Below are 18,087 nucleotides of genomic sequence, written 5' to 3' on the forward strand. Positions count from 1 at the left end.
TTTTCAACATTCCCCTCACTTCTAAGAATGCCTTTTGGCATTTATTCATTAAATTAAGCTTAAAAGTAATTTATTTTTCAGAGTTGGCAGTTTCATGTCTCTTTGAATAATAGGAGATACTTTGGGATTGTTCAGAACAAGGATTAAAAGAAAACACTTGATTCTAACTTTTAATATATTTATTGTACTTTTGACTAATTTAACAAAAACATCATATATCAAGCCTAGCATTGGACTAGTCACTTTTGGTTTTAATTGTATTTCTCTAAGGACTAATGATATTAAATAGCTTATCATGTAGTTACTTGTCATTTATACATTATCTCTGATGATGAGTGTTCAAATCTTTTGCCTATTTTATTATTATTATCATTATTATTATTGGATTGTTTGTTTTCTTATTATTGAATTTTGAGAATCTTTGTATTTTGGAGACAAGTCTTTATGTGATTTTGTAAATATTTCCTTCCAGGCTATATAGCTTGTCTTTTCATTTGTTTAACGGTGTCTTTCAAAAAGCAGACATTCTTCATTTTGAAGTCAAATTTGTCACTTTGTTCTTTTATGGATCATGTTCTTAGTGCAGTATCTAAGAAATTTTGCTAACTCAGTGTAAGAGAGACCTAATTCTATATTTCTTCTAGAAATTTTATAGAATTAAGTTTTGCATTTAGACCTATGATACATTTTGAGGTAATAAGAACAAAATTCTTGATAGTTACCTAAGTTGTTTTCATTTCCCATGATTTGATTTTTGTAGATGCAGATGTCCATCTGGTATCACTGTCTTTCTGCCTGAATGACTTCATTAATTTTTTTATAAAATATTAAGTCTGTTGGTGATAAATGTATCCATCCTTTGTATGTTTGAATAAATCTTTATTTTGCTTGCTTTTGAAAGACATTTTGCTGTGTAAAGACTTCTAAGTTGATAGTTTTTTTTTCTTTCATTACTTTAAAGATAATACTTCATGACATTTATTTATTAATTTTTTAAAAATATGGAGCACTTCCTGAATTTGCATGTCATCCTTGTGCAGGGGCCATGTTAATCTTCTCTGTAATGTTCCAATTTTAGTATATGTGCTGCTGAAGTGAGCATATTCCACGACTTTCAGTGTGCATTGTTACTAATGAGAAATATGTGGTCATCCTTATCTTTGTTCCCCTGTACATAATGCATCTTTTTTCTTATACACTTTTATATTGTTTTGTGTGTTTATATATAAATAAAATAATGTAGCACAGATTTGTTTTTGTTCTTTCAAAAGGGTCTTTGTATCATTCAGAACTAGGCAGCCTTGAGAAAATATATATGTATATACATTTTACTCATGGAATAGAAATTAGATCAAATATGTAGAATGTTAGTTATTTGGTCCATTGCATTTTAGAAGGGTATACAAATAAATTAAGCTGCATACATTTGATGAGGTAGAAAAAAAATGAATAGCATTTAAATCACCTTTAAAATGTTTTTCTTTAAAAAAATTTTAAAATAAAATGTTTTTCTTTGATTAGGAATCATGTTTGCTTGCTTTTTATACTTCCATGAAAAATAATAGAATGAACTTTGTTAATTTACCAAAGCATCTCTAGTGAAAGAAATCGTGATTAAATGTCTTTGATTTCTGCTTTGACTGGAAGAGTGAAAAGTCTGAACAGATTTCCCCTTGTCAGTCCCCCCAAGTTATGCTTAAGGAGATTCAGCTGCAGATGCAAACAATATCTCTTCTTGCTTTGTTCACAGGCCAAGCCCCAGAATTCATCAGTGAGTTGAAAAATTCCACTGTCAGGTAGATCTAATTAGCAGTAGGTCCATCTGCATGTCGTAGGGACAATGGCTTAAACAAGATGAAAATCTATTTCTCTCTCACATAGAATTCCAGAGTTAGACAATACAAGGGTATTTATTGTGACCCTGTTCCATAAAGTTTTTTAAAACCCAGGTTCCTTTCAATCCATTGTTCTAGCATAGTAGAACATGACTGTTGCCATCCTGCTCCAAGATGATACCTAGAGTTTTAGCCATCCTTATCAGGAAGTCAAGTATAGGAGGTGAGAAAGTAAAGGGCATACATTGAATGACATCTGAAAAGAGATTTCAGAAGCTGACACCAATACTTAATCTACTGTTTCACTGACCAAAATTCAATCACAAAGCTTCACTTAACTGGAAGTAAGATTAGAAATTGTAAACTTATATGGATAGTCATCTATCCAGCTATGGTAACAGAGAGGAATGGGGACTAGGAAAAATTAATAGTATCTACTTAGATGAATGTTAATAAGCATTGTTATATCATTCTCTCTGATATGAGATCTGCCTTATTGTTACTCCACACTTACTTCCTGTAACATAATTCCTATTTTACTAATAATTTGTTTCATTGTTATTTTTGCTGACTAGAATGCGCACATTATGAGGGAGGGATTTTTGTTTGCCCCTATAAAGGAGATAAGAATAGAACCTGGCATGTGATTGACGCTTAATCAATATTTGAATGAAGAATGAAATAAAGTAAACATGGAGCCCTATAGCCTGTTTCTGCCGTTGTTATCACAGAGTAAAACATATTAATCTTCTCAGAAAAGGTGAACATCTTTAATTTGACAAGACATAAGACATAAGTAGATATGCAATAAAAGAGATCATGCAGACAGGAAAAATTAGGAGAGACATGAATGCAGAGGGAGTTAAAATGAGTCTTGAGGGAATTTAAGTTGTGAGGAAGAGAAAAGACCTTCCTGACAGAATAGTATCAAGGAAAACATAAAGATAGTAGATTTCTTTTATCTAGGCAAATGTTATGGAAAGCAAAGTTGGTTAGTGGGACTACCTTAGAAGTTAGGAAGGAGATAAACTGGAGTTAATATAATCTCACATTTAAAGATTTTACTCTTGGTAAAGTCTCTTAGTATTGTTTGATCATTTAATTTTCATAATAAGTTGATTTAGAAGGTGTGTTACCCCCAATTAATGGAGGAAGTTTAACCTAGATTTGATAACTTATTTATGATCACATAGTTTATTCATTAATTACATCATATTAAATCATTGGGGTCCAGTAAGGACCTCAAACACTAATCTGTTGTCTTTAACCTGTGGTCTTTTGTTCAGACACTAGTGCCAAGATAAAAGTCAAACTATACACAAAGAAGGCAGCCCCGGTGGTGCAGCAGTTTAGCGCCGCCTGTAGCCCGGGGCATGATCCTGGAGACCCAGGATGGAGTCCCATGTCAGGCTCTCTGCATGGAGCCTGCTTCTCCCTCTGCCTGTGTCTCTGCCCCTCTCTCTCTCTCTGCATTTCTATGAATAAATAAATAAAATCTTAAAAAAAACTATACACAAAGAACCATAAATTGAATTGGGATACATTATGGTCATAAAAAAGCTATTTATTTTATACCGATTTCTGTATCTGCATAATGAGAGCAGCATGTTTTATACCTAACACTGAGGTATGTATAAGAACAAATAAGATTCAACCTCACATTTTATATTTTCTGAATTTTATGGTGAAGAAAATAAACCAATTGCTTACATTTAACTTCTAAACCAGAAGTTGCACATGCAAAGTACAATAACATTAGCAAGTGTACACTTGAGAGGGTTTCAAATGTCTTCTTATAAAGAAAACTACATCAAATAAAGATAATACTTGTTCTTCATCTGTCCTCAATCATTACTTTTCCTGTGGGATAGTGTTTCTGCTAACTTTTTTCCTTTTACTGAATGGCCAGTAAAGGGGAAGAAAAAAGAACTAAGGCTCTTAGTTATTAAGTGTCAAGAAATCAATATGAAGGAGAAAAAATGAGTGGGAAATATCAGAAAGGGAGACAGAACATGAGAAACTCCTAACTCTGGAAAACGAACTAGGGGTGGTAGAAGGGGAGGTGGGTGGAGGGTGGGGGTGACTGGATGACGGGCACTGAGGTGGGCACTTGACAGGATGAGCACTGGGTGTTATTCTATATGTTGACAAATTGAACACCCATAAAAAATAAATTTATATGAAAAAGAAATCAATATGAAGATTTCTTTGGGCAGATTAATGTGAAATGAATTAAAACCAAAACCTTCATGATGTGAATATGTACATGTACATATTCTGCACAATTCAGAGTAGATATAATTCAAATATGAATAGCATTTCTTATTATTTCTACTTGAGTCATTGATTGAAGTGGTGAAGAAAATTAAAATCACTAGCAAAAACTGAGCTCAACAAATGTTTCACATGTTTAGTAAAAGATATATTATTAATCTCATCACATAGGAGCTATCACTGTTACAACTAACCCTGGAGCTATAAAATGAGCTGTAAAATAGATTTGATTTTAGAATATTACAAGTTCTGTCATTATGGCTAAGATTAACTAGATAGCCTGATAAAGGTCTATTGCTTTTAGTGATACAGCAATGTCACAGACAGGAAACTACTTGGTAATTATAGCTGACTTACTGGAAATAAAAGGGCAGAAAAAGGGCACCTTTGAGTAATTATCAGTAATAGAAAGACAAGTGATTTGAGCAAGGTAATAGAGAACAGCAGTTTCATAGTGATAGATGATAGAAAGGGTTAAGTCCTAAGTAAGTTAGAGGTTTTAATGGTGGAATAGTTATAATTTATTTTGGTCCAATTGAGTGCTCATCTAGAGCCTTATCTGAGCTGAGGGATTTTTCTCTGGTGCTCTCTACAGATAAAATATTCTGCCTTCATGATATAATGTGCAAACCTGAAGTTCGCATTGTATTGTAGCTCTTTTTTTTTTTTTTTGGTGTTCAATTTACCAACATACAGAATAAGCCCCAGTGTCCGTCACCCAATCACTCCCACCCCCCGCCCTCCTCCCCTTCTACCACCCCTAGTTGGTTTCCCAGAGTTAGCAGTCTTTACGTTCTGTCTCCCTTTCTGATATTTCCCACCCATTTCTTCTCCCTTCCCTTATATTCCCTTTCACTATTATTTATATTCCCCACATGAATGAGAACATATAATGTTTGTCCTTCTCCGACTGACTTACTTCACTCAGCATAATACCCTCCAGTTCCATCCACGTTGAAGCAAATGGTGGGTATTTGTCATTTCTAATAGCTGAGTAATATTCCATTGTATACATAAACCACATCTTCTTTATCCACTCATCTTTCGATGGACACCGAGGCTCCTTCCACAGCTTGGCTATTGTGGCCATTGCTGCTATAAACATCGGGGTGCAGGTGTCCCGGCGTTTCATTGGATCTGTATCTTTGGGGTAAATCCCCAACAGTGCAATTGCTGGGTCGTAGGGCAGGTCTATTTTTAACTGTTTGAGGAACCTCCACACAGTTTTCCAGAGTGGCTGCACCAGTTCACATTCCCACCAACAGTGTAAGAGGGTTCCCTTTTCTCTGAATCCTCTCCAACATTTGTGGTTTCCTGCCTTGTTAATTTGCCCCATTCTCACTGGTGTGAGGTGGTATCTCATTGTGGTTTTGATTTGTATTTCCCTGATGGCAAGTGATGCAGAGCATTTTCTCATATGCATGTTGGCCATGTCTATGTCTTCCTCTGTGAGATTTCTGTTCATGTCTTTTGCCCATTTCATGATTGTATTGTTTGTTTCTTTGGTGTTGAATTTATCCTAGAGAAGAACACAGGCAACACCCTTTTTGAACTTGGCCACAGTAACTTCTTGCAAGATACATCCAGGAAGGCAAAAGAAACAAAAGCAAAAATGAACTATTGGGACTTCATCAAGATAAGAAGCTTTTGCACAACAAAGGATACAGTCGACAAAACTAAAAGACAACCTATAGAATGGGAGAAGATATTTGCAAATGACATATCAGATAAAGGGCTAGTTTCCAAGATCTATATTGTAGCTCTTTGAGATTTAGATCTTCCTTGGTTTTTATTTCATTTACTAAAGGGTGAATATATGTATTCAGTTCTGATGGTAACCAAACCTGTATTTCTTTTCTGGTAGTATTTTCCTCTGTTCAAGATTTGTTTATAATATTTAAGTGTTGGGTGACATATTAACCCCACCAGGCTATTGTATACCATATAAAGCATCATAGATTGATGGTAATAAATTATACTTTCCAAAATGAACCAGGAATACTATCTCTACTCTTGGCCTTCAGCATGCTTCTTAGATTGTAAAATAACGTCATGAAGTCCAATGGTTTTCTTGGCAAAACTCCATGTGTGGTGCACTTTATTTGGTCCCTTTGGCATGGACAATTTGGGAGATGATTTTTTAAATATTTTATTTAAATTCAAGTTAGTTAACATATAGTGTATTATTATTTTCAGGGGTAGAATGTAGTGTTTCACTTCTTGCATGTAACAACCAGTGCTCATTATCTCAAGTGCCCTCCTTAATGCCCATCATGCATTTACCCCATCCCCCACCCCCTCGCAACCCTCAGTTTGTTCCTTATAGTTCAGAGTATCTTATTGTTTGCCTCCCCCACTGTTTTTGTTTTATTTTATTTTTCCTTGCATTCTCCTATGTTCATCTGTTTTGTTTCTTAAATTCCACATATTAATGAAATCGTATGGTATTTGTCTTTCTCTGACTGATTTGTTTTACTTAGCATAATACACTCTAGTTCCATCCACGTCATGCAAATGGCAAGATTTTGATGGCTTTTTGATGGCTGAGTAATGTTCCATTACATATATAATATATTATATAATATATCCATTATATATTATATATCATCTCTTCTTTATACATTCATCAGTTGATGCACAACTGGGCTCTTTTCATATTTTGGCTATTGTAGAAGTGCTGCAGTAAACATTGGGGTGCATGTGTCCTTTTGAATCATTATTTTTATATTCTTTGGAAAAATATTTATAGTGCAATTGTTATTAGTTCATAGAGTAGTTCTGTTTTTAACTTTTTTTTTTAATTTTTATTTATTTATGATAGTCACAGAGAGAGAGAGAGAGAGGCAGAGACACAGGTAGAGGGAGAAGCAGGCTCCATGCACCGGGAGCCCGACGTGGGATTTGATCCCCGGTCTCCAGGATCGCACCCTGGGCCAAAGGCAGGCGCTAAACCGCTGCGCCACCCAGGGATCCCTGTTTTTAACTTTTTGAGGAATCTACAACAGATTTTCCATATCTGTTTTCCAGAGTGGCTGCTCCAGTTTACTTTGGAAGATGGTTTATACTTCAACATGACAATTCTCATGGAAACTCAGGTCATAGTCATGACATCCAAAGTTCTTTCAAATAAAGAAAATATGAGGGATGGGCTAATAGGTGATGAGTGTTAAGGAGGGCATTTGTGATTAGCATTGAGTGTGGTGAATCACTAAATTAATTCCACATCTGAGAGTAATTTACCATACATGTTTAGTAATCTGAATTTAAATAAAAACTTGAAGTTAAAAAATAATGAAATAAAATAAAACAAAAGAAAGTACTTTCCTTGGAGGCACAAAGAATTAGAGAGACTTTGTGTTATAATCTAAAACTTGCTGAGAGATCTGCTTGACCAAATAATAAAAATAACTTACTTGTATTCTCATCCAAGTGCCCATGATATTTATATTATTAGCACACGGAAATGAGAAATTATATTGTACAAAATATTATTGAAATATGTCATTTCAAAACATGAGATACAGCTAAAATGGTGTTGACAGGGGAATTATAGCTTTCAATGAATATATAGGACAAGAAGAAAGGTTGAAAGTCAACAATCTAAGATATAATCTGAAGAAGCAAGAAAAAAATTTAAATTCAATTCAAATAGAGTAATAAGAAAAGATAAAGACATGAGCATAATCAATGGAATAGAAAGCAAATGTATAATAGAGAGGTATTTTAAAAGCCGAAAATTAATTCTTTTAAAATACTAGTAAATTTGATATACTGTCATCAAGACTAATCAAGAAAAACAAAGAAAATAAAAATTGCCTGTATCAGAAATGAAATTCTACAAATAAGACCAATAAGAGATCAAAATGAAAAATTTTATGCTAATATACGTGACAATTTAAATGAAAATTGTCAGACTGTTTGAAAAACACAAGTGGTCAAAACCAATACACAAAGAAATAGGAAATTTCTATAGTCTTGTATCTGTTAAAAACAAAAAATAAATCCTTATTTAGGAATCTTCCCCAAAGAGAATCCACAGCATTCTCTGGTATTTTCTTCCAAATTTTTTAAGGATGACATAATGCCAATCTTCAGAGAATAAATACAAGGAAAAAAAAGGGCATTTCTCAACACATGAAACTAGCATGGCCTTGATACCAAATCTGACAAAAACATTACAAAAAAGAAAATTATAAGCTAGTATGTCATTATTTCTCAGGATTATAGATGCAAAATCCTATCAACAATAGCATATGGAATACAGCTATGTAGAAAAGATAACTGAGTAGTATTTCAGGTATATATATTGGACTAAAATTTAAAAATATGAATCACACCTACTTATATTTATAAAACATATAAACCACAATATAAATTGCAAATAAAATACTGGAAAATAAATTGATGTTTTCAATAGATATGGAAAAGGCATAAAATTCAATACTTATTTATGACAAAAACCTCTCAATAATCTAAGAATAGAAGGGGACTTTTTAAACTGATAAAAGATATTAACAAAATATCATATTTAAAGGTGAGCGACATTGTTAACTTGATGAAATGTTAAGTATTTTCTCTGAGCTTTTGATTCACGCAAGAATGTCCCCTCTTACCATTCTACTCAACAGTGTACTAGAGGTCCTAGGCAGTTCCATATGGCACATAAAAGAAATAAAACTTTCGGAAGATTGAATATTTAAAACAAAGGAAGTTATTATTATTTTCATATGGCTTGACTATATAGGTAGATAATTTTAAAATCATTAGTGAATAATTTATTAAATTTAATAAGTGATTTAAGCAGGGTCACTGTGAATAAAGTCAATTTAAAATACCAGGAGTATTTCCATATAATAGTATAAAACAATTGAAAAATAAATTGTAAAACTGTCAGAATAGCATCAAAATTATTACAAATTGCTGGTGAGCATTTAAATAGTTATAATTATTCCAGAACACTAGTAGTATCTACTGTAGTTAAACATAATCTTGTTTAAGGATCCAGTAATTCCACACCTACATATATCCCAGTAAGAAATTAGTGAATATATCCATCAAAATAAAAACATTATGTTCATACCAGCTTTATTCATAGTAGCTCAAAAATAGAAATAGTACAAAAGTCCATCAACTATAGAATAATCATTGGAATACTTTACAGAAAATTGTTAACAAACTAACAAAATTACTGCCATATTCAGCAACATAGATCAATATCAAAGATATAAGGACAATCAAAATAAATCAGGCACAATAAGATACATGCCCTTTTATTTTGTTCATTGAAATTTAAGAACCAGTAAAACTAATCTCTGGTGAACACAAATAGATTCTTAGATTTATTATAAGATATAAGATTTATTATAAGATTTTCTCTGGGGACACATGCTCTTGACCTGGAAGGGAGACTTCTATGTGTTAGAACTGTTCTTTATCTTGGTATGGAAGCTGTATAATATACTGTAAGAATTTATTTACTTATGCACATTTCTAATTTATATAACTTCCTGTATCTTTGGAATCCTTAAATAAGACCATTTTTAAAAGTGACGCATAATAAATATACCAACAATAAATATGTATACATTTAATAGCCCATCAAGATTAACGTCAAGTTATATATGCACAGATTTTTAGAAATACCACAGTAAATTGGTTGAAACTCACATTTTTATTGCAGAAATTAACAATCCCTTATACAGCACTGTAAAATATGGACTAATGACAGGTGCATTGTATTGAAATTATGTCAAGAGGACAAATAAAGGTAGAAATATTATCAGCTAATAAATATAGTAAATTCAAATTCTCACCAGTGCAATACAGCCAGAACCAGTAAGACAAAGAGATTTGGTTTTCACAACTGTAAGTTAATAGGGTACACTTAGAGAATACAATTGAACCAATTTAAAGGTCCTAAGAAAAATTTGGTAATAAAATATAAGAAAATATGTTTTCCTTAAAGATTTTATTTAATTATTCATGAGAGACACAGAGAGAGAGAGAGAGAGAGAGAGAGAGAGAGAGAGAGGCAGAGACACCAGAAGAGGGAGAAGCAGGCTCCACACAAGGAGCCTGATGTGGGACTCGTACCGGGTCTCTAGGATCATGCCCTGGGCCGGAGGGAGGCGCTAAACTGCTGAGCCACACAGAGATCCCCTATAAGCACTTTAAAAATATTTTTTATTTATTAGTTCAAACATATAATATGAAAAAACATAAGATTAATTTGAAATAATCTCCAAATTATTAGAATAATCTACAAAAAAAGATGACTCTATAAGAATATGAGAACACTATGATCTCTTTCTTGAAATATATAAAAATATGAGTTGATGTGATGGAAGGATTTATTATTTTCTGTAATAGAAAGAATTAAGATATTCTTTAAATTTTTTGAGATTTTGCTTTTATCTGATTCTGACTACATAGAAAATACAACCTAAAAATACAACTTCACAAGATTCAGATCATAAAGTCTTATGAAATAGAACTATATTCTGCTTCTTTTATATACTATTATGAGCAGTCTTTTATATCAATAAATGTTCAGAGAACATTTTTAGTGATCCAAAATTACATTTAGTGGATCATTAATAATTCACTTAATCATTTTATTAATTTGTAGACTATATTAGGAAAGGTCTTTATAAATGGAAGGATTAGCATAAATGAAAATATATCCATTCTTCTCATAATTGATTCTTAGATTTAATATAATGCCAACCAAAATCCCAGGAGGATCAAGGGTGGTAAATAATATTTATAGACTCATGTAAAAAATGAAAAAAAAGAAAATATTGAGTAATGTAAAAAGAATAATGGAAAAGGATTTGCCCTATTGTGTCAAGGATTACTGAAAATATGTTTTTTAACAGAAAGATGAAATGCATAAGGTCTATATACAAATGAATTGCTAGAAAGATATTTCTAAATAAGTAAATGAATAAATGAATATTTGTTTCAAAATAAATGAAACAGGGATCCCTGGGTGGCGCAGCGGTTTGGCGCCTGCCTTTGGCCCAGGGCGCAATCCTGGAGACCCGGGATCGAATCCCACGTCGGGCTCCCGGTGCATGGAGCCTGCTTCTCCCTCTGCCTGTGTCTCTGCCCCTCTCTCTCTCTGTGACTATAATAAATAAATAAAAAATTTAAAAACAAACAAACAAACAAACAAAAAAAAACAAAATAAATGAAACAAAATTTTAGCAAAACTAACTATAAGTTTCTATAAGTAGGGAAATATTTATAATGTAAGAACACATAAATGTGTATATATATTCATAGATGTATAGATATAAATATTTATACAAAGACTTCTAACAAGCACATTAACAACAACAAAAAACAACTCTTGAAAAATGACAGAATATGAAGAGTCATTCTTACAGGAGTAGATCAAGATGGTTAATAAGGGCATTAATAAATCATCAAAGAATAAATCCAAATGGTCAGAAATAAATGGAAGGTATACAAAATTTCTAGAAATGAGGGAAAGATAATTTTTTAAGGATTTATTTAGTTATTTTAGAGAGAGAATGAGAGAGAGCAAGAGGGAGGGGCAGAGGGAGAGTTAGAGAGACTCTCAAGCAGACTCAGCACCAAGTTCGGAGCCCAATGAGGGGCTCTATCTCACAACTTTGAAATCAGGGCCCTGAGCTCACAACCGTAGCTCATGACCTGAGCCAAAACCAAGAGTCGGTTGCTTAACCAACTATACCACCCAGGTTCCCCAAAGAGGGAAAGAAAATTTAAGGACAAGATTGTACTTTATACTCATCAGTTTGAAAAAAAAAAAAAAAAAAGTAACTATTGCCAGTGAAAATGCAGGGATAAGGTTACTCTAGCACAAGCCTGGTGGCCAAGTTAATTTTTAGACTAGAATTTTTTTTAGAAGCAAAACATTAAGAGTGAATACCTGAGAATAAAGGAATGGTAGGATAAACAGTAGTGCATTCATACTATAGGCTAATATGTAAACATTTAAGGATCTTTAAGATCCACAACAGGTCACCTGAACAGAGGAACAAATCAACTACAAAAATATCTATCCAATGATTTAAAAAACTTAAAAACAGCCACTGTAATGTTCAATTGTCCTGCCTTGAAATTATATTTAAATTTTTCAAAATGTTCCAAGTCCATGGTGAATTCTTCACTTCCTTATTATAACCAATGGAAAATAGCACTTACCAACAGATATCAAGACAGATATCCTTTAAAACTTCTAAAGAAAATATACCTGGGCAGCCCGGAGGGCTCAGTGGTTTAGCGCCGCCTTCAGCCTAGGGTGTGATCCTGGAGACCCGGGATGGAGTCCCACGTCCCGCTCCCTGCATGGAGCCTGCTTCTCCCTCTGCTTGTGTCTCTGCCTCCCTCTCTCTCTCTCTCTCTCTCTCTCTGTCTCTCTGTCTCTCATGAATAAATGAATTTAATCTTTAAAAAATAAAGAAAATATACTTGAAATGTGTTTCAGTGTGATTTTATGGAGCCACTGAACTTAAATTTCTTGATAATTTATTGTCTGATATCTATTAGCAAGAGATGAAGCAAGGGTAAGAACTCAAAGATATCTACATTTTGTTTATTAGGCCATAGAATGAATAGAAGCTTGTGATAACATATATATGGCCTAATAAACAAAATGAAGATATCTTTGAGTTCTCATCCTTGCTTCATCTTTTGCTGCTCATACAACTTTTAGCAAAAGCTTCCACTAAGAGTAAGGACTTGAAGACATTGGACATGTTGGATTAAGAGGGCAGGGTGTGTATGGGGAGTGGAGAATTAGGTATAATTCCCACCAAAGTTTATTAATAGTTTTCTTTGGGTGTTGACATCACAAATGATTTTAACTTCATCTTTATTGGGTAAGGATCGTTCATCAATGCCCTTATCACACAACAAAAATAAGAGGTATTTTCAACAATAATACCAGCAAAAAGAAAGCCATGTCCTAAAGATCTAAGAATTTTGGGAATGGAGAATCAACTAAAATTAAAAATATATATATATATGGCTCTAAGTGTCCTCGTTGTTAATATGGAAAAAGCAATCTGGTCAACAGGCTTAACTATACTCTTTCTTTCTTCTTTTTCATCACTAAGACATGCTGACAAGAGAAATAACATTGTCCACTTAAGTAATTTTTGCTTACGTACATTTGTTCCTTGGTGCTCTAGATAGAATAGAGAGGTTTAACAATATATAACTTGAAGCCTAATAAAGATGAGAGATCCCAAAAGAAAATTATTCTCTGAGTCTAATTCCTGACATAGTTATCGGTTTAATCATACATTCCACTTTGTTTTCAATAGAAGAGTGATGTTAATGATTTAAGTGTGTGTTTGGTTATGTTCATGGTTCAGAACCTGTCATGTTGCAAACAATACAATTTCAGACATGAGTTCTGAGTCTCATTTTGAGTTGGAGTTCCAGAGATCATTTTCATTTTTGTTAACGTAGCCGGTTTTGCAATGAGTATGAATGAGATTTTGCATTATTGCACTTTTTTTTTTCACAGTTTTGTATCACTTTAATTCTTTGTTTTTGGACCGTATGAAGAACCTCATTGTAGAGATGAAGAGAAAACTCTGAGGCACATGGCTTTGGTAGTAATTAAATGGCAGCACATTTCAAAGCTATGGATATTTAATGTCACCAAAGTATCGGTTTCACATTTGGTTCAATACTGTGTGTGGGAATTAAATGCAGAACAGTGTGTGTGTTATCACTGCTTAATCATGTAAATGGTATTCACATGTTAGGCCTCTGTTCTTAATTGAATTTTTGCTTCTTTATTTAGAAACAAAGATTTTTTGATAAGGTTAAATTGGTTTTAAGCAGAAGCATATTCTTAAGAAATTAATTTTCATATTTTCTTACTGGTACTCAGTTGTAAGTGAATGTCACAGCGTGTGGTATGACAATACTGTGCATTCTATCTTTATTCTGGAGGCATAGCACAAAGCCGATGAGCAATGCTCAAGCTGGAAAAATATCTATGACAACAATGCCCTTTCTTTTTGATTTTTTGATCATAAAATGGTTTATGAACCTAGAATTAATACAAATGGACATTTAAAAAATTCCTCAGGCATTAACTTCAGATGTGTCTCGTATATTTAAGTTACAGAAGACATTTAGATACTTAGATCTTTTAGGCAGCAATAGATTTAGTTCATTTGCTCTAAGAGAAATTTCTTCTAACTTACTAAAATTTTCTATTACAGAACTTACTTTAATGCAAGTGGTGAAAAACTTCCTGTTCTTGAAATTATTCGTTTTGCATCTTAATTAATCACATCAATGAATTGTGAAGACTTTCTCAATTGGGCTTCTGAAATCCTTTAAGGGCCTATGGAAATACTAAGATGGAGCTAGTCCATTGCTAAATTAAACATGTTTGTTTACATATTAATAAGATGTATGCAAAACAGTTGTTTTGAATGTCAGTTGAGTCTATTTTTAACAAAAATAAAGCATTTAAAACATTGGAATAGCTTTACTTCCTAAATTAAGGCATTCTTTTTATTAAGATTATTACGGTTCATTGATTTATCATAGCAGTAAACCCTTGCTGATAATAAAGTACTCATTTAAATTTAGGAAAGTTGCAATTAAATTTAGGTAGTTATTTGTCACTCTTTCATCTCATTGAATAAGTAAACGGAATGAATTTATCATCCACCGAATCCAATTTGCATTGTAATAATAGTTATTATCCTACACCATGAGATGCTGGAGAAAAATATTGAGAATGACTGGCTGAATATTTTACAGGAGTCCAGGATTTCAAGGATTTCTGAATTCAAATCCCAAGTCTTATAACTGATCATGTAGTTATTAGCTAAACATTACTTACTCTCTGCAAAAGTGAAAGCTGAAAAATACTTAGAATTAAATGGATAGTATCAAACCCATTTTGGAATAAATCTACTTGATAGGTGTCTGAAGAAACTATAACCCATTAGGACCCACTTCTTTTAATATATTCATTTGGATGAATACATGTATCATCCAAGGTTTCTGATCTAGAAGTCATTCTCATCCGTGCACCTTTCACCTATATTAATTTCTTGCTTATAGATCTCCTTACCCTCCTGAACTGAGAGCTTTTTATAAGCAATGACTTTCTCAAACATTTTTGGACTATAAGCCTTATTTTATAGTACTTCATAATAATAAGTGCTCAACAACTGTTTCTTGGCTCTAATACAAAATGGTTTGACCATTCTTCAATGACTTTAAACCCCTAGGCACAGGAATTTTAAAGTCCCTTTACAGCTTCAGGACCTTTCCAAGAAACAACCACAGGAGCAATAACAACCAAACCAAACCAAATGAAACCAGACCATCTGTATTCCATTACCCTTTATTCTCAGAAAAGTGGCAGGCTGCCTCATATGTCCATAATAAAAAAGGAGGAGTCTTGGCTAGTTCTTTACAGAATTATAAAGTTCTACTTCTAGGTAACCTGAAGGAGATGTTGGTAGAAAGATTATATGTGGGTGTTGTTTTTTTTTTTTTAAGCCACATTAAATTGAAAGGAATTTGAAGATATTTAGGAGGAGGCATCAAGTTCAACAAGTCTAGTGCACAGGAGAGAGGACTGGGATGGGCATTTAGATTTGGTCATACTATCAGTTTTAAACATGCTTTATTTGTACTCTTAAAAATGTGTTATGTTTTAGTAGATGGATCTTGCTTAGAATATGCAATTACTATATTTACTGTATTTATATGCTTAATTCCAGGATAGATATATTGATAATACAGCCATTTCCTCAGGGATGAACATATTATTTAAGGAATACATATCTAAAGCTAGTCATTTGAGCTTGTCATTTCTCATGAATTACTATTACTTATTATACTGAACATAATAAGTGTTTCTTAGGTGAAACCTCATACAAAATTTAAGTCCCCAAAAGTACAGTGTATAATTCTTCACCAAAGAAAGGAAACATTGTTAGACCGAAAACGTGTGTCCTTCACTTTTAGAAATACAGAAGTTATTGTTTGCGTGCAGAATAGGCAACAAAGTAGGAAAAACACACTTAGTAGAATCCCTGCCAACACAGACAAAAAAAAAAAAAAAAAAAGTCTTCACCACACTTTCGTGTTCCTATTACTTGAATTTAAAAGCCTGCCACTTGCACGTTCCTCTTTTTTTTTAATTATTATTAAGTTTTTTTTTATCTTAATTCCAGCACAGTTAACAGTGTTGTATCAGCCTCAGGTGCATTATATAGTAATTCAACAACTGTATGCATTACTCACTGCTTATCATAGTAGGTGCACTCCTTGATCCCCATCACCTCGTACACACATCCTCTACCCACTTCCCCCTGGTAACCACCAGTTTGTTCTCTATATTTAAGAGTCTTTCTCTTTCACTTCTCTCTCTATATATTTGTCCTTTGCTCATTTGTTTTGTTTCTTAAATTCTGCATATGAGTGAAAACATATGATATTTGTCTTTCTCTGACAGACTTATTTCTTTTAGCATTATATCTAGCTTCATCCATGTTGTTGCAAATGCCAAGATTTAATTCCTTTTTATGGCTGAGTAATAATATTCCATTGTATGTATATACTGTATCTTATTTATCCATTCATCTATTGATGGACATTTGGGTTTCCATACTTTGGCTATTGTACCTAATGCTGCTATAAACATAGAAGTATATGTATCCCTTTGAATTAATGTTTTTTTTTTATTTTTGAGGTAAATAGAAATTCAAATACCCTGGATCATAGTTTTATTTTTAACTTTTTGAGGAACATCCAACTTGCATTCCTACCAACAGTACATGAGGGTTCCTTTCTCTCCACATCCTTGCCAACACTACTCCTTTCTTGTAATTTGATTTTAGTCATTCTGACAGGTATGAGGTAATATCTCATTGTAGTTTTGATTTGCATTTCCCTTATAATGAGTGATGCTGATCATTTACTTCCAGTGTCTGTTGGCCATCTGGATGTCTTCCTTGGAAAAAATGTCTATTTGTGTCCCCTGCCCATTTTTTTTTTGCCCTGCCCATTTTTAATTGGATTATTTTCTTGGTGGTGTTGAGTTTTATTAGTTCTTTGTATATTTTGGATACTAACCCTTATATATATCATTTGTAAATATCCTCTCTCATTCAGTTGGTTGTGTTTCGGGTTTTTTTTTTTTTTTTTGATGGTTTCATTTGCTACCATATATTCCTCTTAAGTCCTGGATTTATCATTTTAGGCCCCCTCACATCCAAACATGTGAGAGTATGATCAAATGCTAAGGCCTTCCCTTCCAATAGTCAGTATGGTAAAGTTATTACCTTAAAATGTTTTGATGCAGTAGAGAATATGTGCATGTATGTACACAATGTGTGTTTACTCAGAAAATTGTTTTACACAGCAAGAGGACAGGGTTAGGGTTCAATAGTTCAGGAAAAGAGGAACTATCAGATCCTTTGTATTCATTTCAAGGATTTAAAGTGTAAATAGTCACCTGACTTGATTCTGTGAAGGCAAGGGTGAGTTTTAAAATTGGAAAAGCCATTACATTTGCTGTAGGTATTAGGTCAAAAGAAATAGAGTTATAAGAGTCCCCTGTGAAGAATTTAATGATTCATTTGTTAAGTTATTAACAATGCTGTTAAAGATAAGTTAACAGTATAACCTGGCTTGTCACTTAATAATTGCAAACATTTTTAACATTTACTTACTTACTTACTTACTTACTTACTTACTTACTTTATTTATTTATTTATTTATTTATTTATTTATTTATTTTCCTTCATTCTAAAAATAAACTGAGACACTGGACTTATTGTATATAAACTCTGCACGAGAACATGTTGATCTACCTCTTTACAATATTATAATATTTTTAAAGGTTTTATTTATTTATTTGAGAGACAGGGAGAGGCAGCATAGGGAGGAGTAGAAGGAGAAGCAGACCCCCTGCTAAGCAAGGAGCCAGATGCTAGGC

At 33.0% G+C, this 18,087-nt stretch overlaps 1 non-coding gene across 1 annotated transcript; it reads right to left on the reverse strand.

The window, feature by feature from the left end:
- Window positions 1-995: 995 nt before the first annotated feature.
- LOC140624057 (U6 spliceosomal RNA) lies at window positions 996-1,102 on the reverse strand. Its single transcript, XR_012023594.1, has one exon. It is a non-coding gene; the product is annotated as a U6 spliceosomal RNA (small nuclear RNA).
- Window positions 1,103-18,087: the final 16,985 nt, after the last annotated feature.

Source organism: Canis lupus, chromosome 33 (assembly GCF_048164855.1).
Source record: "Canis lupus baileyi chromosome 33, mCanLup2.hap1, whole genome shotgun sequence".
Taxonomy (NCBI): Eukaryota; Metazoa; Chordata; class Mammalia; order Carnivora; family Canidae; genus Canis; species Canis lupus.